We start from the raw sequence: 24747 nt of genomic DNA on the forward strand, positions 1-24747 counted from the left end.
AACTAGTGGAACTAAAGAATCAAACTTGCAGGGGATTTACAACGAGGTGGAAAAATATAGAATACTGATAATGGGGCACCTCAGGTGTCCTAATATATTTTCTCGGATAACACTGTTAAGGGTAGAGAGGTGAGATCGGTTTTGAATCATCATCGGGGTAATGCATCATTGCATTTAGCGCTGGGGAATCCATTGAGTAAACCAGTCTAATGTCAGGCAGCTTTAAGGAAATAGTGATCATAGTATCATAAAGTTTAGTTCATGTGGAAAAGAATAAGTAGTAATCTAAAGTAAAATTTAGAAATTAGAATGAGCAAGAAATTGATCTGAAAGAGGCATAGGAAGGGTGGCTGCACTTAACATTATTAAGTCGCCAGAGCTGGATCGGATGCAGTCATGGATGCTCACGGATGTAACAGTGGGATTTACGGAGGTAGGGGCCATAATCTCCCAATTCTCCGTAGAGACGGGGTTGGTGCCACAAGACTGGGCAATTCTAAATGCGTCAGGATTATTGACAAAAGAGTGTAAGAATGAAACTGGCAACTACAACCTCAATGGAAGAAGCGCTTTCAGAGTTGATAAATCATGTTCAAGTGTAGTCATTTTAATAAGCATACGTTACGTAAGAATGAAACTGGCAACTACAACCTCAATGGAAGAAGCGCTTTCAGAATTGATAAATCATGTTCAAGTGTAGTCATTTTACTAAGCATACGTTAATTAGGAAAATCAAGCAGGGATTTATTGAAGGTGAATCGTGTTTCACTATCTTAAATGAATTATTTTGATAAGCCTTATCAGAGGATACCAAATTGATGTGACTTGAAGAATAACCTTTTAATGAACAGAATGGTTAGCTTCTGGAGTGCACTACCAGAGACAGTGGTGGAGGTAAATAATTTTGAGGTTTTGCAGAGCGTGTTGGATAAGTCCCTCTAGAGATTTGCATTACAAGGTGATGGGAAAGGGCGGGACAATGGGACTAGCTGAGTAGCGCTTGAAGCGAGCTGGCACAGGCACAATGGGCCAAACAGCCTCTTCTGTGTTTTAACCATTCTATGATTCTTATCAGAATAATCTGGTCCTGGGGGTGGAGTGGATATAGCTTTGGAAAGGGAGTTCAGGCTAACGAAAAGCAAGTTTACATTTTGGTTTGAGTTAGCCTCAGACGGAGATGAAGAAGAATGACAAACTCTGTGCAGAGATAAAGTAATTGGTGTGTTGACCATAGATAATGGTTTTCATCTTACAATTTTTCAACAGGGGAAATATCAGCTGATGCAATGTTGAACAAGCAGTGTGTAAAGCAAATGCAAAAGAAGGGTTTAGAGATGGTGTGATGAGGCAGAGGTTGGTTGTCATCGGCATACATTTGAAACTAGACGTTACATTATCCGATGATGTCACTGAGGAGAGTTTAGGAATAAGAGGAGGGAATGTACAGATCCTTGGGGACTCAACAGTGTAGGAATGAAAAGTTACACCATTGCAGGTGATCCTCCACCTATGGCTGGATAGGTGGATTTGTGCAGGGCACAAATGAATCATTTACCACGGTGATAGTCACTCCAAATGAAATGGTATTTGTGCCTTTGAAATGAGGCGTTGCGGTTTTGTACCAGAAGGGAAAATTTGATTGCATGGAATCAAAATTGAAACTGCAGGGGAGCTGAGCACCGATTTTGGGGATGGCAACACTTCCAACAATTTTGGCAAAGAACGGGATGTTGGAGATAGTTTGGTAGTCTGTAAGGATAGAGTGGTCAAGGGTCATTTGGGGGATGGGTTGATAATGGTAGGGGGGCTCTTCAGCCATATTGACCCTTCAAAAAACATTCAACAAAACATTGCCACTGGATACAGCCCTCCTCTTGGCAAATGCCTGAATTTGAGCCAGATTGTTTGTGAACTTGGTATATTGTTTCAGTCTCCGATGGTCTTCCAATCAGGTATCTTTAATATTACTAAGGCCACTTATATCCACTGCTGTAATATTCCTGACTCCGCTTCTGCCTCAGCTTGCCAGCTGCTGAAAGCCTCATCCATTCCTTGGTACTTTCATACTTCATTGTACCAATGACCCCCTGGCTGCCCAGTCTCATTCTACCCTCTGTAAACTTGTTGTTCATGTCCTAACTCCCACCAGGTCGCATTTTTTCAATACCCACCTGTTTACAAGCCTAAATTTTCTACTGGTGAGGCAGCACTTTTTTTTCAAATTCCCTTTGATATTTTCAAATCCTACCATGCTTTCGCCCATCCCTATCATTTAACGCTTCTGCCGCAACCCAATCTTCCAAGATACCTGTGTTCCTCTAATTCTAGCTTCTTCTTCATTCCCAATGTCTATGGCTGCATTATTGATGGTAATGCCTTCAGCTGCCAATCCTAAATCTCTGTGCCTCTCTTCCTCACTTTCCTCCTTTAAGACACTCCTTCAAATCTATTATTGTGGCACAGCCAATGGTAAATACTGGGTTGTTTAAGTCCCAAGAGGCAACTTGAAACACCTGCTTAAAAACTTGTTTTGCAATTTGTATTAATTTCGAGATGTATGCCTTGAATTCAGTAGGAAAAAGACCACCAAGCCTCATAGTTTTTTTTTACAAAACTAGTTTAAACATTTAATAATAAGAGAAACGATTTGAAGCACATACATAGATCTACAAGCTACAACTATGATAACCTCTAAATACCCTAGCCCATCTCATTCCCAGTTATGCTTTCGTCAAGGCAAAGGTAAGGCACGTAGAATTTAAAAGACCCAGGCAAAGTGAGACACAATACCCTGAATCATGCAAATTCAAAATTAGTTTCTTACCTTCAGCTCTTTGATAAGTGCAGCATGAGGCATTGACCCTGAAGGCTTTTCACACTTTTTAGATCTTAAAAATGCCCCCCTTTACACACAGCCTTCGCTTCTATATAAGTATTTCCACTTTGAATGTAAATACCCATTGTTTCATTATGTCTTTGAAATATACCTCCCTGAACATAAATAATTAGCATGGTGCTAATTTTACCAGTAACCTTTGGGAAAAATAAACACACTGTTTCTTCTCTTCACCTGGCTAGGTGTAATAGTTCACTCCCTCTTTTGTCAATAATCTAGTCTGCTTTATTTAAAAATGCAAATGTCCTTTTTGATCTTACATTCTAAACTTCCACCATGATTGCCATATTTAAATCAAAGCCTCCAGACCAGCTGCCTTCAATCCAACTAAGTCTCACACACACAGACACATACACACACACACACACACACATGCATATATAGACACCGATGCCACCATTTTACAAGAAACTCCATTAACTTTAAAGCTTCATGACACCCAGGTCTTTGAACTTGAGTTTGGATAACTGCCTCAACATCCACTTATGTGGCTGTGTGACAAATTTGATTTGATGGCGCACCTCTGAAGGGCCTTTAGATGTTTTACTACCTTAAAAGAACTACAAAAATAGAAGCTGTAGTTATAAATTTTAGTATTCCATTTTCACCATTTATTGTTTTCGGGAGATCATTGTGCACAAATAGGGCACTGTGATCCGTGTCTGCAGCACTGACCATAATATCCCAGTCTTAATAAGACTCACGTTTGTAGAATTGCAATTGTTACACACTTGTAAAAAAAAAACAGGGGTAAAGATAAGCCCAACAATTCAAGTTCAGTCGGTTTAAATTCAGTGCTGGTGAAGCTTCTGGAAACAGTAATTTAGGGAAAAATGAATAGTTACATGGGTAATCACAGGTTCATAAAAGAAAGTCGGCATGAATTTGTTAAAGGAAAATTGCACTAAACTAACCTGGTGGAGTTCATTGAAGGAGTAAAAGAGAGGTCTATGACGGTAATGGTCTTGATTTTGTTTGCAAACACTTCAACAAAGCATTTGATACAGAGCCGCACACAACACTTGTGAGAAAACATAGACCTCCTGGAATAAAAAGGACATTAGGAACATGGGTACTAAATAGGCTGAATGACAGGAAATATATATTAGTGGTTAATGGGAGTTCTTTGGACTGGTATGAGATTTCCAGTGGGGTTCCCCAGGGGTGGGTGTTAGGAATATTGCTTTTCCTAATATATATTAATGACATACACTTTGATGCAAAGGACGCAAGTTCAAGATTTGTGATGATGTGAAACTTGGGAGCATGGTGAATTGTGAGGAGATAGTGTAGAACTTCAGAAGGACATAAAGAAGTTCTTCTAATGGGCGTACAAATGTCAGGTGAAATTAAACACAGGGGAGTGTGAAGTGATTCATTTTAGTAGGAAGAACATGGAGAGACAATATAAAATAAAGGGTGCCATTCTAAAGTGGCTGCAAGAGCAGAGGGACATAACTGTATATGTGCACATGTCATTAAAGGTAACAGGTCAGGTTGAGGGAGCAGTCAATAAATACTACAATATCCTAGGTGCCTGGAATGGGGGCATAGAGTGCAAGAGCAAGCAGGTTATGTTAAACTTGTATAAAATGCTCGTTCGGCCTTAAGTGGAGTATTTCGTCCGGTTTTGGGTGCCACATTTTAGGAAAGATGTGAAGGCATTAGAGGGAATGCATTGATGGTTCCCGGGAATGGTTCCAACGATCAGGAACTTTCCATTATGAAGATTAATTGAAGAGGTTGGGACGGTTTTTCTTGGAGAAGAAAAGGTTGAGAGGAGATGTGATAGGGTATACAAAATCGTGAGGAGTCTCGGCAGGGTAGGTAGGGAGAACCTGTTCCCATCGGTGGAAGAATCGATAGCTAGAGGGCACAGATAGAAGGTAATTGTCTAAAGAAGCAATGGAGGGATAAGGAGAAACTTCTTTCACCCGGCGAGTGTTTAAAGTCTAGAGTGCGCTGCCTGTGAGTATGGTGGAGGCAGGGTCAAAGGAGGAATTTAAGAGGGAATTGGATTAGTATCTGAAAAGGCAGAATATGCAGGGTTACAGGAAGAAGATGAGAGAAGGGCGCTAAGTGCATTGCTCATTTGGAAAACCGTTGCTGACCTGTGGAACCGAACGACCTGTATCTGTGCTGTAACAACCCTGTGACTCTGTGAATAGCCTCGTCACTCACCAAGACAAGGGGAATCCTACCACTTTGTCATAGAGTCTCCAGTCATAGACACTAACAGGGAACATGTCCAGTTTGTATGTGGAATTTTAATTTTTGGAATGAAAAAAAGCATTCTTGTTGTGTAACTGATAACTTCACTTGGAGGGAAATCAGGAATTTTCGCACCTCTCAAGCACCAATGTGAATCGTCACTCGCTGTTCTGCGTCTGAAAAGTGAGCAATTGTGAAGCATTGTATAGTTTCAGTTACCACAAAACACTGTCAGTGACAGGTTTAAATTGAATTGGCTTTCCTGGGAGCAAATAATCATCAGGGGAGGAGATAGAAACCGGGAAATGAAAATATCATAATGACGTTGGCAAGACGTGACTAGTTGTGGATCTGTGCTAGGGCCACAAGTTACAAGTGAATTGAATGACCCAATGGAGGGTTGTGCATATAAGGGTGCTCATCAGGCTAAGTTAGGTGGCACAGCAAAGAGTATAGGGGAAAGCTGAATGAGGGAAACAGGCACTGATAGAGTAAATGAATGGGCAGAACTGCGGCACATACAGCGAAGATGTGAGCTCATCAAATTGGACATTGCAAATGTAGGTCAATGTATTTTCTAAATGACGGGAAGCTGACAACTGAGAATAGGCAGAGATATTGAAGGTTTAAGCACAGAAATAACAAAAAGCTAGTGGAGATATACAAAAACAAATTAAGAAACGTATGGAATATTGTTCTTTATTGCAAGAGGATTGAAATATAAAGTGGCTGTGGGGATTTACAGTCATGTTTAATCAGTACAGAAAGCCTCCACCATTTGAATTGTATTCAGGGATCTCACTACACAGTAGGAAGGATGTATTTAGGTGCAAGGGAGTTGTATGCTACATGGAAGTCTGAATGTACTGGGCCAAAATTATTAAATTTTAAGGTCCGAATACCTGTGTAATACCTTTAATTGGAGGGTAAATGGTTAATTGAATTATGGTGCTTTAACGGTAGGATAGAGAAAGATAAGCGAGAAACTAATGCACCGGATGGAAGTGCCCGGAACAATGTTTTTTTCAGCTTTATTTATGGGATGTGCGCATCACTGGCTAATCGAGCATTTTTTGTCCACCATTTCTTGCCCGAGATGGTGGTTAGCTCCACCTTGAACCGCTGCAGGTCATTTGCAGGGCTGGGCAAACGTTGAGGTAACGAATATGAGAAGGCTAAATTATCTCAGGATCAAATATGACACCAAGGTTGCGACTAGACTGACTTAATCTCAGGCCAAAAGCAATGTGATAGGCCCCATGATCTCTATTTCCTTGGATATTGCATAGGGTGCAAAATGATAATTAAAGCTAATGCCTGCAGTAGTATTGTTGGAAACCACTTCAATAATATGGCTTAGTGTATGTCGGGAACTCGCTTGCACGAAAAGATGTGAATTTAAAACCGAAACTGAGATTGATAGATTTTTGTTGAACAATGGTATCAAAGTTTACGAAACCAAGATAGGTAGTTGGTAGCATAAAGTGCAGCCATGATCTAATTGAGTGTTGCTAAAAAAAGAGATTTGTCGAAGCTGTTCACCTTGCACTCATCAGGATACTTCAGAAGATATGTGGATGATGCGTTTGTTATAATAAAACGCACAGCTGCATATAATAATTTCCTCACATGTCTTAATGGGCTCCACCCTGCGCTCAATTTCACCTTTGAAATGTAGCAGTCAAACGATCTCCACTTCAACAAAAACAAAAATACCTGGAAAAACTCAGCAGGTCTGGCAGCATCTGTGGAGAGGAAAGCAGTTAACGTTTCGAGTCCGAATGACCCTTCAATAGAACTAAGTAAAAATAGAATAGAGGTGAAATATAAGCTAGTTTAAGGGGGGGTGGGGTGGGATAAGTAGAGCTGGATAGAGGGCCAGTGATAGGTGGACATAACCAAAAGATGTCACAGGCGAAAGGACAAAGAGGTGTTGAAGTTGGTGATATTATCTGAGGAATGTGCTAATTAAGGGTAGAAAGCAAGACAAGCAAGATGCAGATATCCCTAATGGGGGTGGAGTGGGGTGAAGGAATCAAAAAAGGCTAAAAGGTAGAGATAAAACAATGGATGGAAATATATTTTACAATAATGGAAGTAGGTGCGAAAAGAAAAATCTATATAAATTATTGGAAAAAAAGGGGGAACAGAAAGGGGGTGGGGATGGAGGAGAGAGTTCCTGATCTAAAATTTTTGAACCTCAGGAAGGCTGTAAAGTGCTTAGTCGGAAGAGCTTCACTGGAACAATGCAGCAAGCCAAGGACGGACATGTGGGAATGAGAGTGGGGTGGACTGTTGAAATGGCAAGCGACATGGAGGTCTGGGTAATGCTTGCGGACAGACTGAAGGTGTTCTGCAAAGCGGTCCCCAAGTCTGCGTTTGGTCTCTCCAATGTAGAGGAAACCGCATTGGGAGCAACGAATGCAGTAGAGTAAATTGAAGGAAGTTCAAGTAAAATGCTGCTTCAGTTGAAAGGAGTGTTTGGGCCCTTGGACAATGAGGAGAGGGGAAGTAAAGGGGCAGGTGTTGCACCTTCTGAGGTTGCACGGGAAGGTTCCGTGGGAGGGGGTTGAGGTGTAGGGGGTGATGGAGGAGTGGACCAGGGTGTTCCAGAGAGAACGATCCGTCTGGAATGCAGCCAGGGGGGGTGAAAGGAAGATGTGTCTCGTGGTGGCATCATGCTGGAGTGGGCGGAAATGGCGGAGGATGATCCTTTGAATGCGGAGGCTGGTGGGGTGATAAGTGAGGACAAGGGGGACCCTATCCTGTTTCTGGGAGGGAGAAGAAGGTGTGAGGGCGGATGCGTGGGAGTTGGTCTGGACATCGTTAAGGGCCCTGTCAACCATCGTGTGTGGAAAACTTCGGTTAAGGAAGAAGGAGGACATGGCAGAGGAACTGTTCTTGAAAGTGGCATCATCAGAACAGATGCGACGGAAGCGAAGAAGCTGAGAGAATGGGATGGAGTCCTTACATGAAGCGGGGTGTGAGTAGCTGTAGTCGAGGTAGCTGTGGCAGTCCGTAGGCTTGTAATGGATATTGGTGGACAGTCTATCACCAGAAATTGAGACAGAGAGGTCAAGGAAGGGAAGGGAAGTGTCAGAGATGGACCATGTGAAAATGATGGAGGGGGGGAAATTGGAAGGAAAAATAATAAATTTTTCCAGGTCCAGAAGAGAGCATGAAGCAGCACCGAAGTAACGATCGATGTACTGGAGAAAGAGTTGTGGGAGGGGGCCGGAGTAGGACTGGAACATGGAATGTTCCAAATACCCCATAAAGTGACAGGCATAGCAGGGGCACATGCGGGTACCCATAGCCACACCTTTCATTTGGATGAAGTGAGAGGAGTTAAAGGAGAAATTGTTCAGTGTGAGAACAAGTTCAGCCAGACGGAGGAGAATACTCGTGGATCGGAATTGTTCGGGCCTCTGTTCGAGGAAGAAGTGGAGAGCCATCAGACCATCCCGGTGGGTGATGGAGGTGTAGAGGGATTGGACGTCCATGGTGAAGAGGAGGATGTTGGGGCAAGGGAACGGGAAATTGTTGATATGATGTAGGGTGTCAAAGGAATCACGGATGTAGGTGGGAAGGGACTGCACAAGGGTGGGAGAGAATTGAATCAAGACAACAAGAAATGAGTTCCGTGGGGCAAGAATAGGCTGACATGATCGGTCTGCCGGGACAGTACTGTTTGTCGATTTTGGGTAGGAGTTAGAAGCGGGCCGTCCGAGGTTGGGAGACTATCAGGTTGGAAGCTGTGGAAGGAAGTTCTCCAGAGGAGATGAGGTCAGTAACAGTCCTGGAAACAATGGCTTGATGTTCAGTGGTGAGGTCATGGTCCAGGGGGAGGTAGGAGGAAGTGTCTGTGAGTTGACGCTCAGCCTCTGTGAGGTAGAGACTCTTAACCGTGTCTGGCCCATCTCCCGCGCATCCGCCCTCACACCTTCTTCTCCCTCCCAGAAACATGATAGGGTCCCCCTTGCCCTCACTTATCACCCCACGAGCCTCCACATTCAAAGGATCATCCTACGCCATTTCCGCCCACTCCAGCATGATGGCACCAGCAAACACATCTTCCCTTCACCCCACCCCGGTGGCATTCCGCAGGGATCATTCCCTCCGGAACACCCTGGTCCACTCCTCCAACACCCCCTACACCTCAACCACCTCCCACAGCACCTTCCCATGCAACCGCAGAAGGTGCAACACCTGCCCCTTTATTTCCGCTCTCCTCACCGTCGAAGGGCCCAAGCACTCCTTTTAACTGAAGCAGCATTTTACTTGAACTTCCCTCAATTTACTCTACTGCATTCGTTGCTCCCAATGCGGTTTCCTCTACGTTGGGGAGCCCAAACGCAGACTTGGTGACCGCTTTGCAGCACACCTTCAGTCTGTCCGCAAGCATTACCCAGACCTCCCTGTTGTTTGCCATTTCAACACTCCACCCTGCTCTCATGCCCACATGTCCGTCCTTGGCTTGCTGCATTGTTCCAGTGAAGCACAACGCAAACTGAAGGAACAGCACCTCATCTTCCGACTAGGCACTTTACAGCCTTCCGGACTGAACAGTGAGTTCAACAATTCTAGACCATGAACTCTCTCCTCCATCCCCACTCCTTTTCCGATTCCCACCCCCACTTTTTTTTGAATAATTTATACAGGCTTTTCTTTTCCCACCTACTTCCATTATTTTTAAATGTATTTACATCCATTGTTTTATCTCTACCTTTTAGCCTTTTTTGATTACTTCACCTAACTCCACCCCAACTAGGGCTATCTGTACCTTGCTTTTCTTGCTTTCTACCCTTAATTAGCACATTCCTCAGATAATATCACCACTATCAACACCTCTTTTTCCTTTTGTCTGTGACATATTTTGGTTATCTCCACCTATCACTGACCCTCCATCCAGCCCTACTTGCCCCACCCTCCCTTAAACTAGCTTATATTTCACCTCTATTCTATTTTTACTTAGTTCTGTTGAAGGGTCATTCGGACTCGAAACGTTAACTGCTTTCCTCTCCACAGATGCTGCCAGACCTGCTGAGTTTTTGCAGGTATTTTTGTTTCTGTTTTGGATTTCCAGCATCCATAGCTTTTGGCTTTTATCTAAATGAACTCCACTTCCTTGATGCACTCGTTAGGAAATCTGTCAGGCGATTGTCTACCATGGTCTACCACAAGCCGACCTTCACTGGTCAATATAGGCATGTGGATTGTTACAGTTCCACACACTATAAAATTGGCCTTATCGGCAAACTTTAAATAGGGCCAGAGCCACGTGCACACTATGCAAGTTTGATGCTGAAACAGGACGCATCAAAGACATCCAGCAGGATAATGGTTCCGCTGGTCAGGTCATTTCACGCTGCATATTGGGCAAACTCATGAACGGGCCCATGGCTGTCATTTCCGGCCCTGAAAAGTGCCCAATCTACCTTAGATTGCCCTGGAAGTGCAAAGTATCTCAAAAAAAAGAGCGACAGTTGAAGCTAGATGTTTCATGCAGCTACGAAACAATAGCAGCACAAGTGGTCTTCACCACTAACAGGATGCTGCTGTCATGCCAAAAAGACATTCCGCCTATCATACAAATGAATAACGTAGTATATGAATTTCAATGCCAGTGTGATGGTAGGTATGTAGGCCGGACATCCCAAACTGGTGTCAAGCAGCATGTCCGAGCCACTGTTCACAGCGGGCAGGGCACAGATTGTACCCAACCAGCCCATGTTTGCAAAACTCAAAACACAATCACCAACATTAAATGTGATTCTACAATTGGACAACATTTGCTAAATACTCCTCATTGCGATAAGAATTACGCTGGCAAACAGTTTAAGATTGTCAGTCGCGCTCACAGTGTGGAACATTTGCATGTCCTGGAAGCTACATATATTAGTACACGGGGCCCTGTTATTTGCAGACAGGAAGATCATGTACACACATTGCGCCTTTTTCAACTAAACAAGTTCTGAAGAAGAGTCAAAAAACAAAAACAAAAATACCTGGAACAATTCAACAGGTCTGGCAGCATCTGCGGAGAGGAACACAGTTAACGTTTCGAGTCCGAATGACGCTTCAACAGAAGAAGAGTCATATGTACTTGAAATGTTAGCTCTGTTTTTCTCTCCACAGATGCTGCCAGACCTCCTGATTTTTTCCAGCATTTTATTTATTTATTAAATGAGGAGAATCCTTGGCTTTCAGATGCAAAAAATCATTAAGGTGGCATTGTAACTTGATAATAAAGTTGAAAGAGCATGTGCCTTATCTGGGTTTAAAATAGAGACCTAGAAAATAACAGCCACACAAACAACAAGTTATATTCTTATTGTGCCTTTAATTTATTTACCGCCCCAATAGGCTTCAGAGGAGCATTAGAAAATAACGCCTGAAACTGAGTAACATCGACAATATTAGGTCAAATGACCAAATGCTTGGGCAAAGATGCAGGTTTTAAGGAATGTCTTAGAGGAGGAACGTGAGATAGAAAGGCAGGGATTAATAAAAGCAACACACTGCAGATGCTGGGAATCAGAAATAAGAAGTGAAAATGCTGGAACCCCCAGCAGTTCTGGCAGTATCTCTGAAGAGAGAGACAGAGTTAACGTTTCGAGTCCAACATGACTCTTCATCTGATGAAGGGTAATATTGGAGTCAAAATGTTCAACCTGTTTCTCCCTCCATGGATGCTGCCAGACCTGCTGAGATTTTTCCAAGAATTTTCTCGTCCTAATAGAGAGACAGTGAGGTGTAGGGATGGAATTCCAAAGCTTAGGGCCGAGTTAATTTCAGGCACGCCAAGCAATGATGGAGCGATAAACATTGGGATGTTGGAGAGTCCAGAATTGGAGGAGTGCAGATACTGCAGACAGTTGGGGCCTAGAGGAGGTGACAGAACAAGGGAGGAGTGAGGCTATGTTGAGATTGAAAAAAAAAATGATGGGGGTTTGAAAATGAACACTTTGTTTGATTGTGAGTCGATGTAAGCCAACAGGCACAGGAGCGAGAGGTAAATGGGACTTGTTGTGAGTGAAAACAGGGGCAGCCGAGTTCTGGATGACGTTATGATTACATAGTGTAGAATGTGGGACGTCAGCCAGGAGTGTGTTGGAAATACCCAGGTTAGATGTAACAAAGGTATGAATGATGTAGACAGCAGAAGATCAATTAGGGAAGGGCCGACGCTGGGATGTGCTAAAAGGCAGTATTCGAGGTGGCACTAATATGAGAAAGGAAAGTTACGTCAGGCTCAAATATGACAGCAAGGTTGTGAACAGACAGGCTCATCTCTGGCCAAAAGCAGTGTTATAGACCCCATGATCTCTATTGCCTTCGATAACTACAGATAAATTGGCTGTGTTGTGCAAGGAACGGATTTACATTTTACTGCAGCTTTGATTTTTATCTCATTTTTATACCACATCGGTATTATCTCTTGGCCGGGGAGATAAAATAGCCCATTTCAGAAGAAAGCTCATCATAATTGTGTGTAGTCAGGAATGTCACCCCGGAAAGGATTGAGAGATGGAGGAAGCTGCAATGACCTCCATATGCTGCACAGTTCATTGCAGGTAGGAGATCGGTCAAGTCACTCATGCAGAAAGTAATATGTTTGTTCAAAAGCCTGTAACGAATATCAGTTGTAATGTAACTCCGCTGGCCCACAGGGGGATTTCCACAATGATCTGAGTACCGTCTGTAGCCTCAGCGTTTGACAGTCAGCGCCCCGCAGTTTGCTGCTCCTTTGAGCATCGCTTCTTGAGCGAATGGGGCGAGCTCCAATTGTGTACGTGAAGGAAATCGGCTATCCTGTTGTGGCAGTGTTCGGCATCCCTGGTAAAACTTGACGTTATTTATTGTAGCTCAGATCCAAAGCATTGGAAAAGAAGCCCGGTTCATCTGCCGGCCTTTGCTGTGGTGTTGTTCGTAGCCTGATATGACTTTCATGCACTGCTTTCCTCTGCCTCTGTGACATTGATGTTGACATTCTCTGAAGGGGCGATCCTTCGTTTGAGCGTAATTTTGGCCCAGTAAGTAGGTGCGTTGCTTTCGCACTCTGGATATCCACGGAAGTTGTGACTAAATGGTGGCCTCTATTTTAAACTTGGCACCCAGCGGTTGAAAAGCGGCCGGATGGACTATGAGTACATGCAGCTCTTGAGTCAGAGTTGTGGAATGTGGGTCCAACGCTTGTAGCAATAGGTGATCAGGGGACTGGGTTTGAATGCTGGTGGGGGTGAGTGATCTGGATCCGTACAGCCGAATCAAATCACAATTTGTACCTACTTATGCTACGGGACAGTCTTGTCAAGAAAGTGAAAGCTGGTGCAATGAACGGGACATTGGCAGCGTGAATACAAAGTTGTCCGGGTGACTTTAGACAGAGTGTCATTGGGATGGTTGCTTTACAGGCTGGAGGACAATGTAGAGTGAGATTTCCCCAGGGGGTTGATGTTTGGGCCTCATTTTCTTCATCCATATACGTAACTTAGGTCCGGGGGTGCAGCGCACAATATTAAAAAATGCAGTTGACTTGGAAGTCTTATGAACAGTAAGGAGGACACTTCAGGAACAGAGGACAAGTTGGTGAGATGGACGAACGTGTGCAGATGAAACATAATTCAAGGAAGTGTGCGGTGATGCATTTTGGGAGGGAGAGGGTAAAAATAACAAACAAAATGAAGCATACATTTCAAAAAGTGGTGCGGTATCCGAAGGGATTGGGACCATATGTGCACAAATTATGAAGCTGACGAGGTAGGTTAAGAAAGCTGTTAATCAGACTTGCAGGCTCAGGCGCTTTATAAATTGAGGCATAGATTACAAAAGGAAAGAGTATTTTTCTTTTAATTCTAACAAGTCTGCCCTTGGTTGATATTTAAACCAGATTTGACGCATCTATCCCCATTGCAGTTCTTCTATAATGAACCAGCTCTGTAGGGTCATACGGACTCGAGACATTAACCCTGTTTCTCTCTCCTAAGATGTTGCCAGACCTGCAGAGTTTCTCGGCATCAGCTGCAGTCTAAATTTTCAGTTCTGGGCACCACATTTTAGAAAGCATGAGAATGGACCTCGGGGTTAGGGTCTACAATTATGAGGATAGATTGGAGAAGCTGGGCCTGTTTTCCTTAGAGAAGGGAAGGTTGAAAGGAGATTTGATAGAAATGTCAAACTCATGACGGGATAGGGAGATATGGAGAAATTATTCTCATTGGTCGAAGGGCTGAACACCAGTGGACATAGGAAAATAGGATTTAGGAACAGGAGTAGGCTAATCGGCCGGACGATCCAGCTCTGCCATTCAATATGATAATAGCTAACCTGATTGTGGCCTCAAGTCCATCTTCCTATGCAAACCCCATGACCCCATGACCCTTGACCCCCTTGCCAAATAAAAATCTAACTCACCCTTGAATAAATTCAATGACACATTCTCCAGTGGCCTCTGGGGAAGGGAATTCCACTGAATGGCCACCTTCCATCAGAAAAATAAACAATCTCCATGTCTCTATCTTAAAAGGGAGGTCTAATTAAGGTGAATTCAAATGAACCAAAGACGATTTGAGGAATTATTTGTGCAACAGGTGGTTGGATCCTAGAACATGCACCCTGATGGTGTGATGATGACAAATTAAATCATGGCTTTCAGAGGGGAATTGGATGAGCACCTGTTGGTAATGTATTTGCAGGATTATGAGAAAGAGTAGAGAGAGCAGCTTGCTTTGCAAGACAGCTGGGAAGATTGGATTTAGGACATTCGACCCTTAAAGCCTGCACTGCCGTTCAATAAAATAATGGTTGATCTGATTGTGGCCTCAACTCCACTTTCCCCTTTGAGCCCCATAACACTGTGCTCCCTCGTCAACGAAAAACCTTTCTTAATCAACCTCGAAGAAATTAAATGATTCAGCCTCCGCTCTGGTTGGGGTAAGAAAATTCAGGAATATTGGAATGAGCAGAGAGTGGGACTTGCACTGGAAGAGAGCTAGCTTTGACACAATAGGCTAAAGGGCCTCCTTCTGTGATGCAGAAATTCCTTAATTCTATCTTTCGAATGATGAGGAGTGAGTAAACAAACTACTATTGGATTCCTTGGAATCTATAAGGCTAAGGGGTGATTTGATTGAAGTTCATGGAATAATGGAATCACCGAAAGCTTACGGCAGAGAAGGAGGCCATTCAGACCCTTGTGTCTATCGTCACTCCCTAAAGGAGAGATTCCCCTAGTGTATTTCCCCACTTTCTTCCTGTAGCCCTTCACATTATTCCCTTTTAGATAATAACTCAATTTCCTCTCTACTGCCTCAATTCAACCTTTTTCCATCACATTCTCAGGTAGTGCACTTTTGGTTAAGTGTATGTAAAAGCTTTTCCTCAAGTATTCTTTTCCAATTACTTTCCAAAATTCTTTGCATCCCTGTTTGGATCCTTCCAACAAACTGAATGGTTTTTCCCTATCTACACTCTCCAGACCCCTCTTGATTTTTACTACGTGCCTCAAGTCTGCATCTTAATAGGGTAGATAGTGCAGATTAGGAGAAACTACTTCCTCTAGTTGAGGAGTTTAGGATGAGGAAGCATTGTCCAAAAATCTGAGGCAGTACTTTCATTAGTGTCATTAGGAAGCATTTCCTCACGCAAAAGGTGAGAGACATTTGGACCTTTCTTCCACAATAGGAAATTTAAAAACTGAAATTGATTTGTCTTACCAAAGGTGTCAAAGGGTATGTGGAAAATTAGATAAATGGATTTGGTTGCAGATCATCCCACATTACATTGAATGGTGGAAACAGCTTGAGAGGCATAAGGCCTACGCACATTTTTAATTTTTTTTTTTCCATTTAATTAATTTTTTTCTTGTGCCTAATGTCCTATAGCGAGCCTGATGACAGCTGTGAATCTGTCCCAGGGAAAATGCGGTCTCTCCAAAAGAATCACTCATTACATGTTGTCGATGGCAATTTCAAACCTATCGGTAATAATCTTCCATGTGCTGCTAGAAGACATTTTTTCTCATTATTTTCCCTATTCATTCTTAACCCAATCTCTAATCTTCCCTTCGCATGCCTACCTGAAATCCATTACTCTGGGTTTTTCTGCCTGGTTAACAATATCGTTCAACTTTTAACCGTTTCATCAGCATGTGCTCTCGGAAGTTGTATTGCACAGAGAGAAATGCAGATGCTGTAATTGTGTCCAAGTGTGTGCTTAGCATTATAAATTGAATCCCCTGCCACTTCGTGTTTATGCCCAGGTTTATGCTTGACAATGTATAGTGGGGTTGCAAGGCCAAAACGGTCTATTTTACTTCAATGGGATGGATTGCTTTCTTCTGGTTTAGCAATATTTCTCTTACACTTCTCCTGTTCTCCCTCATCTTGCTGCTCAATGGGCTTATGGGCAGGCACATCCTTGTGGCCAGTAGGGTCCACAAAGCCCTCAATACACTGGGCAGTGGATCGAACCAGAATGATGATGTGATAGAGAATCGGCAAAAATCCATTGTCCTACACGTCGCTGTGTCTGGTAGTTATATACTATTCTGGATGACAATAGCAGTGAGTTTCCTGAGTACTCGAATCATGGTCAATGATTTTGAGCAAAGTTACTCAAACCCCGCATACATCGCCAATGAGGACTCCTCCTCACATACGCGAGCTCCTGAGTTAACACTTATGGAATTCCCCAGAGAAAATTCAGAGAGGAGGTGAATGAAGTACTTAAATATTTGTTAACTCCAGTTAGTAAATTAATTTAATTAATGTTACAGCCAGCTGGATCTCACACCTGAAAATAGCGGGATCGTCACTTCAGTGCTGGCTTCTCCAATGCTAACTATAGATTGGACTATACATTATACTGAAATAGAACTCTTGCTCAGTAATGTTTACGAATATAAACCTTAATGTAATGGAATAATGAGACCAGCAGGTGTCGCCTGTTACTATTTGTTTAATGCTTACTTCCATAACGCACACATTTTCTAACAACCATAACTTCAAAACGGTACTACAGTATGCACACAGAGGAAAGCTTCCTTAACACCGCCCTTATCATATAAGTCAAAATTATTGAGCAAGAGGGCATTCAAAATTGTGTAGTTGGATGCACCTATGTTTTCTGGATCTGTGAATCCCATTCGATCAAGATCGTTTCCTATTCCCGGACGCAGGTTAACATAGAGGGGAAGGAAGAAGGAGCTGGGTGAAAGAGAACAAGAAATCAAGAAAGAAAAATGATAGGTTTTACACCGGCGGCTTATATGACCAAGTATCTATATGGTTAGGAGGGGCGGGGATAGGGGGGTTTGTTTGAACTTTGCAACATATGAATGCGAACCTATTGGGTAGATTGGGGGGAACAATTCCACTTATTGAAGGCACTGGGACGAGAGGGCATTGTTTGAAAAATATTGTGCGAAGCCCTTCAAGACTGTCATGGGCTACACTTTTTCATGCAAAGGTTAAATTGTTAATTCCAGAACTATGATTGACTGATTTGTGTTGGCCAAAGTTATCAAGGAATAGAGGCAAGTTGGTGTGAGAATGGATGTTATTTTAAAAAATATTTTGAGGGCTATTGGGCTATTCAGTTAAGAAAGTTGGGTGTATTTTTATGTGTGTGTGATTTAATTAAGCCGGGCGGAATTTGATAGGTGTCAGATGGTCAGGGGGATATGAAACATGATAAAGGACAGAGGTGTTAAGTTTGCGGTACAAGGAAATAGGCTAGGTTTAACATTTGCATTTTTAGGTAAGTTGAGTGTTTGTTTGAATATCAACGGGGAACCAGGAGTAACAATAAACATATTTGCATCTGGTAGGAGTTCCATAGTTAAACAGCATTCAGGATACCATATTTTATTAACCCAAAAGGAAAAACAAGGCAAATACATGAAAGATATTATGTTTCGAAATGTCTGAGGATTAAACAGGGATGTGGAGATTAAATAGAATAGAGGTGGAGGGAGAATAATAAGCTATTTTAGAGTTACTGTGGATGGCTGGAGATGGCTGTTGAGCTAGAAGTGGCTGGAGATAGTTGGAGCTGTTTGAGATGTTGAGATAGCTGGATCTCTTGGCTGGGAGAGGATGTAGTTTGAATCCCCCATTCAGTCAAGCCAGGAAATTCTTGGGTTGAAGCAAAGAGCTTTAATCTGAAGTGGATTCCACCTCAGAGTAGAAGAGGGTAAATGTCATGCAATATGCCTTTAATGAGGCTACAGAAGTTTGCCTTGTATAATATTACTGGATTCCACAGTATATTAGCTTTTTGTTTTTATATATAAGGGAGTGTTGCCTGGAAGGTGTTTACCTCTGGGATTTACTGAGTAGAGAGGCTTTGGGGGAATGTTTTGCAAGACTAACCTTAACTGTGTAACTGTAACTTTGTGTGCTAATTTTTCTTTCACCTTTGTTAATTATGTTATTTTAATTATATTTGTTTATTGGGTGAGGGCATCGCTGGCTAGGCCAGCATTTATTGCCAATCCCTAATCGCCTGTGTTCAGAGGGCATTTTAACAGTCAGGTCTGGAATCACATGTAGCCCGGCCGGATAAGCATGGCAGATTGCACTCCTTGAAGGGAATTATTGAACCAAATGGGTTTGTACAAGAATCAGTAATAGTTTCATAGTCATCATCAGGCTTTTAATTCCATTCTTTTATTGGATTCAAATTCCACCATCTGCCACGGTGGGATTCAAACCTAGGTACTCAGGACATAACCCTGGGTCTCTGGAATACCAGCCAAGTGAGAATACCACTCTGACACCACCTCCCTGGTAATAAAAATTTTAACTTTAATTTTTAAAATCCCCAAAGTGGCACTAGACATCTTACTACTGATATTAGTATATCTTCTTCTCGATTTCAGAATAAAAAAAAAATGTTATAGCCCTTAAACCAAGTTTCCCTGTGGTATTTGGTTTGCACAGCAATTAACACCGCTGTGCTCATAATAAATTTGCAGGCTTTTTGGGGGATCATTAAAATTTTTTGATTGTGTTGGTGTTTGTGAATCCAATGGATTTGAGTATATGAAGAATGCTAAACTCAGAAGTTTTTTGTTGAGGGTTTTAAAAGTGTCTGGATTACAGGAAATGTCTCCCCCTTCACACGCCCCTGAGGGTGATATCTTTTGTTCTCAACTTCACCTTGCAATGTGGCCTTGCATTGTTTAAGCAGTTTGCTCTGTTTCAGTTAAAACTGCAAAATTTCGAGTCATTTGTAGTTTTCAAAATCATATTTTCAAAAAATTAAGAGGCTTTGCATCTTGACAGTGTCCAAGCCCGAGATTAGTGCTTGGACCCAGAGGCTTCTGACGCAGAAACGGGGGCTATCAACTGAGCCACAGCTTTCAGGACAGACGTCAGAAACCAGGCTGGCTTAGCCCCAGTGGATATAGCAGCCAGATTTTACTTGCATCAGCTGGAATTATAACAAACCTGAGGCAGTGAAAAACTAATTTCATCCTCATCAATATAGATATGATTGAAATATCTGTTCATGATAGCATATCAGATGAGTCCACTGCGCTAGTCTAATTATTTCACTGCCCCTTTCCAAAAGGTATTTTGTTCCATTATGTAGTGAGGCAATATGCATGTCTTGCTTGGGAGACGCGTGGTCTATCTCTGAGCTTAACTGGCGAAGTCACGAGGCTCTGCTGCAGCGAGCGGATCGTATACCCAGTACAATCTCTGACTTCATTACCCAACATATTCCTCAGAAGTAACAACATTGTCAAAAGCACGAGACGCCTTGGCTCAATTCAAACTTTAGATGGGGTTTTCCATTCCTAGCACAAGGCCTCATAGTGGAACCCATCATGAGAGTTCAAGGTTCATGAGTAAAGTTAATGTCACGGCTTAAGCCAACAATGGTGTGTCAAATAGCCTACTCCACATTCCCTGTGTCCCCCTATCACTAAGCATACCAGTGTCCAGCAAATTCAACTGTTTCTACGTGTGATTAAGTAGCTAGTAATAATTGGGCATCACAAAGTGAATTGGACATGAGAACATGAAGTCTGTAATGCTGTAAACAGGCACAATGGAGTTAGAAACTGCCCAAACCACACTCTTCCGGCACAGCTCGAACATAGCTATCAATGCTTTAATTTGAAAGGGTATGCACTGCAGAAGGCCAGCTTAAGTTCCTAACTCCACCAATCCTGCCACGTTCAATAAACTATGAACATACACACCAATCTCTTTCTTCTCTGGCACCCCCTTCAAAATTTCACCCCTTTTTATATTGCCTGTTCATTTGCTTCTTACCAAAATGCATCACCTCACCCTTTTCAGCATTGAACTTCATCTACCACCTATCTGCCCACTCCACCAACTTGCCTATGTCCTTTTGAAGTTCTACACTGCCCTGTTCACTGTTTTCAACACTTCCAAGCTTCATATCATCCGCAAACTATGAAATGGTCCCCTGCACATCAAGGTCCATATCATTAACATATATCAGGAAAAGCAAGGCTCCCAATACCTACCCATGGGGAGCTGCAGTAGAAACCTTCCTCCAGCCTGAAAAGTATTCATTGACCATTACTCTCTGCTTCCTGTTTTTCAGCCAAATTTGTATCCACGTCGCTACTGCCCTTTCATTCCATGAGCAATAAGTTTTCTCTCAAATCTATTGTGTGGCATTGTTTCAAATACCTTTTGAAAGTCCATGTACATCACATCAACAGCATTACCGTCATTGCATTTCCTGTTGCCCCTTCAAAAAGCTCCAGCAAGTTAGTTAAACAGAATTTCCCCCTTAGAAACCCATGCTGGCTCTTTCTCATCAACCCATTTTTTTCGATTTGATCACTAATTCTACACCAAATATTTTTTTTTCTAGATTCGCGCCCACCACTAAAGTTAAACTGATGCGTCTGCAATTTCTGGGCTGATCCTTGGAACCTTTTTTGAAGAAGGAAAAATGTTTGCAATTCTCCAGTCTTCTGGCAGCCAACTTGAGCCTAGGGAAGACTACAAAATTATGGCCAGTGCCCCTACAATTTCTACTCTCACTTCCTTCAATCCTGTTCCCGGTGCCTTGTCAAATTTATGTACTGACTGTCTATTCCACACTTCCTCTTTATAAATTTAAACCCTTATAGAGACAGAGATTCCTCATCTGCCACCATGGCCTGGTAGCATCTAACTCCTTGGTAAAGACAGATATTAAATATTTATTTAATACCTCAGCTATGGTCCCTTTGTCCATGTGTAGATAGCCTTTTAGGTCCCTAATCGGCCCTACGCCTCCCTTTACCACCTTTTATACGATTTATCTGCGTATAGAAGACTTTGCGATTAGCCTTTATATTGGCTGCCGGTCTTTTCTCATAACCCCTCTTTACTTCTCTCATTTGCTGTTTGACCTCCCATCTGAATCATCCTTATTCCGCTTGGTTCTCAAATGAAAATAGAAAATACTTGTACCTGACACCTGTCATAAGCACACTTTTTCTTCATTATCTTAATGTTTATCTCTTTTATCAAGAGAGCTCTGGATTTGTTTGCCCGACCTTTCCCCTATGATGGAATATATATTGACTCTGCCCGAACCAATTCATTTTTGAAGGTAGCCCATCTTTCAGCTACATTTTTTTCCTGCAAATCTTTAATTCCAGTCCATCTGGCTCAGCTCCGTTCTTGCGTTATTAAAGTCGGCTCTTGACCAGTTAATTATCCAAATTCTGAATTGCCTATCGTACTTTTCTATCATCATCCTAAAATGCATAATGCAATGATAACTGTCTCCTTAATTTTCCCCTTCTGAAACTTGATGTACTTGACCCACCTCATTTCCAAAAGCCAAGTCCAACAGTCGTTATTTTTTTGTTGGATTGGACACACACTACTGTAGAAATTCGTCTGGACAGAATCTTTGAATTTATGTCTGTCTCTGCCCTTTAAATTACCCGTGTCCCATTTAATATTCAGGTAATTAAACTACCCCATTATAACTGCTCTAAAATGCATGCATCTTTCTGCAATTTACCTGCAAATTTCCTCTTCTATGTCTTCCTCAAAATCTGGTGGTAGATCAACTTCACCGTGCAATGCAATTGTAACTTTTTGCTCCTCAGCTCCAGCCAAATTGTTTCTCTCCTGGGACATTCTCTTTCTCTAGCACTGCAAAGCTCTCATTGACCATTGACAACACCTTTCCTCCTATCCTGTCATTTCTGAACATCTTGTACCCGCGACTATATAACACCCAGTTCTGCCCTTCCTTGAGCCAGGTCTCTGTTATCCGCACAAAATCATAGTTCAGCATGGCAACCTGTGTCTGTGATTGCCCAATTTTATTTACCATACTCCGTGTATTCACATACAAATATAATAACCCTGACTTAGATTTTGTTACTTTCTCCCTCACCCTGACTTCACCTATTTACTTACTATCCTCTATACTAGTGGTAACTGTCCCACCCAGAATGTTGTGCGCCCTGGTATTCCTCTATAATATTTCCTCTTGGTTCCCACACCCTTGAAGATTTAGCTTAAAGCTCCCCCAACAGTACGGGCAACACAGTCCCAGCTCTTTCATGTGCAACCCGTCGAAGTTGTACAGGTGTCATCTCCCCAAAGCCAGCACCAGTATCCCAGGAATTTAAAGCCCTCCCTCATGCACTATTCCCAACCATACATTCATGTGTCTTATCCTGCAATTTCTGTACTCATTGGCATGTGGTGCTGGGAGTAAACCAGAGATTACTACATTTGAGGACCTACATGCTAATGTTCGATCCAACCCCCGAAATCCTGATTTGCATCACATATTCCTTCCTACTTAAGTCATTGGTACCATTATGGACCACGGCCTCTGGTTGATCACCCTCCCCCAGAAGGGAGTCCTGCAGCTGCTCTGTGAAATCCTTAACCCTCGACCAAGAGAGGCAATATACCATCCTGGGGTCATGACTACGGCCACAGAAATGCCTGCCTGCTCCCATAACCATAGAGCCCCCTATCACAACAGACTTTTCTTTCTTTGTCTTCCCCTCATGTCCAGCCGATCCACTCGTGGTGCCATAAACCTGCCTCTGACTGCACTCCTCTGAGAAACCAGCACCCTCACCAGCTTCCAAAATTGAAAACCGATTTTTGAGGGGGACCCAGGGGACTCCTGGACTGCCTGCCTACTTCTCTTCGACTTCCTGGTTGTCTTCCCATTTCCTCTCTGTCTCCAGGCTCTTAAGCTGCTCTGTGATCACCTGCATGTAACTCTCAGCCTCGCAATGTGCCACAGTGGCTCCAGCCGTTGCTTGAGCTCTGAAACGCGCAGCTCAAGTTTCTGAAGCTAACAGCACCTCCTGCACATGTGGTCAGTTAGGACACCGGTAGTGTCCATGATGTTGCACATATTTCAGGACACGTATTCCACTTGACTGACCTGTCCTGCCATGTCTGAACTCTACTTCCCTTACGTTAATTTTATTCTACTTTGGATTATTTCTATTACCTTAATATATTGACTCTAATTTTCCCTTATTCATTGGCAGTTCTCAGTTAAATCCAAGTATAGCTACTTGTTTAAAAATGTTACACTTTTCAAAATTACTCACTGGTCCTACTTACTAAGGTCACCGCTCTTCTTTCTGAGGGTAGGCAAAAAAGGAAAGATGTACTGCCTCCCTACTCACTGAAATCCCTCAGCCACCGCTGCTCTCAGAATCGCATTGCTTCTTGCACTGACTTTATACCCCCGCTGCTCTCATCTGGTTGCTCCTGACTGCGCGTCCCAGGGTCCTCCTCTCGCAGTCTCCTCCAGGCACAACTGACAGCCTGACCCAGGTTTCTCCTCTCGCTGTATCCTCTCAGTTCTGCTGGCTGCTTGCCCCAGAGGCCTCCTCTCGCAATATCATCTAGGTGCTGCTGACTGTCTTCCCCATTGTCCTCCTCTCACCCCCTCCTCTAGGAGCTGCTGACTCCCTCTCCCTGGGACCAGCCCGTGCACTCTCCTCTAGGTGCTGCTGACTGCCTGTCACAGGGGTCTCATCTTGTATTCTCTTCTAGGTGCTGTTGGCTTCCTGCCCGGGGTTCTCCTCTCGCACTCACCACTAAGTGCTTCTGACTGCCGGTCCCAGTGTCCGCCTCTCGCAGTCTCCTCCAGTTGTTTCTGATGGCCAGAACCAAATTCCTCTTCACACATTCTACTCTAGGGGCTGTTGTCTACCTGTCCGAGGATCCTCCTCTTGCACTCCACTCTTTTTGCTGCTGACTGCCTGTCCCATGATCCTTCTCTCACACTCTCCTCTAGTTGCTGCTAATTGCCCGCCCCAGGGCCCTCCTCCTGCACTCTCCTCTGGGTGCTGCTGACTGCCTATCCCAGAGTACTCCTCTCGCACTCTCCTCTCAGTGCAGAATATTGTCAGGGCACAGAGCCTTTGCAGTATCCAGTGCCTTCAGCTGTTTCTTGATATCACGTGCAGTGAATCGAATTGGCTGATGACTGGCACCTTGTGATGCTGGAGACCTCCGGAGTAGGCCCAGATAAGTCATCAACATGGCACTCCTGATGGAAGATTGTTGCAAATGCTTCAAACTTATCTTTTGCACTGATGTGCTGGGCTCCCGCATCGCTGAGAATGGGACATTTGAGGAACCCGGCGGTGTACA

The sequence above is a fragment of the Cetorhinus maximus genome, chromosome 21 (assembly GCF_964194155.1).
Source record: "Cetorhinus maximus chromosome 21, sCetMax3.hap1.1, whole genome shotgun sequence".
Classification (NCBI taxonomy): domain Eukaryota; kingdom Metazoa; phylum Chordata; class Chondrichthyes; order Lamniformes; family Cetorhinidae; genus Cetorhinus; species Cetorhinus maximus.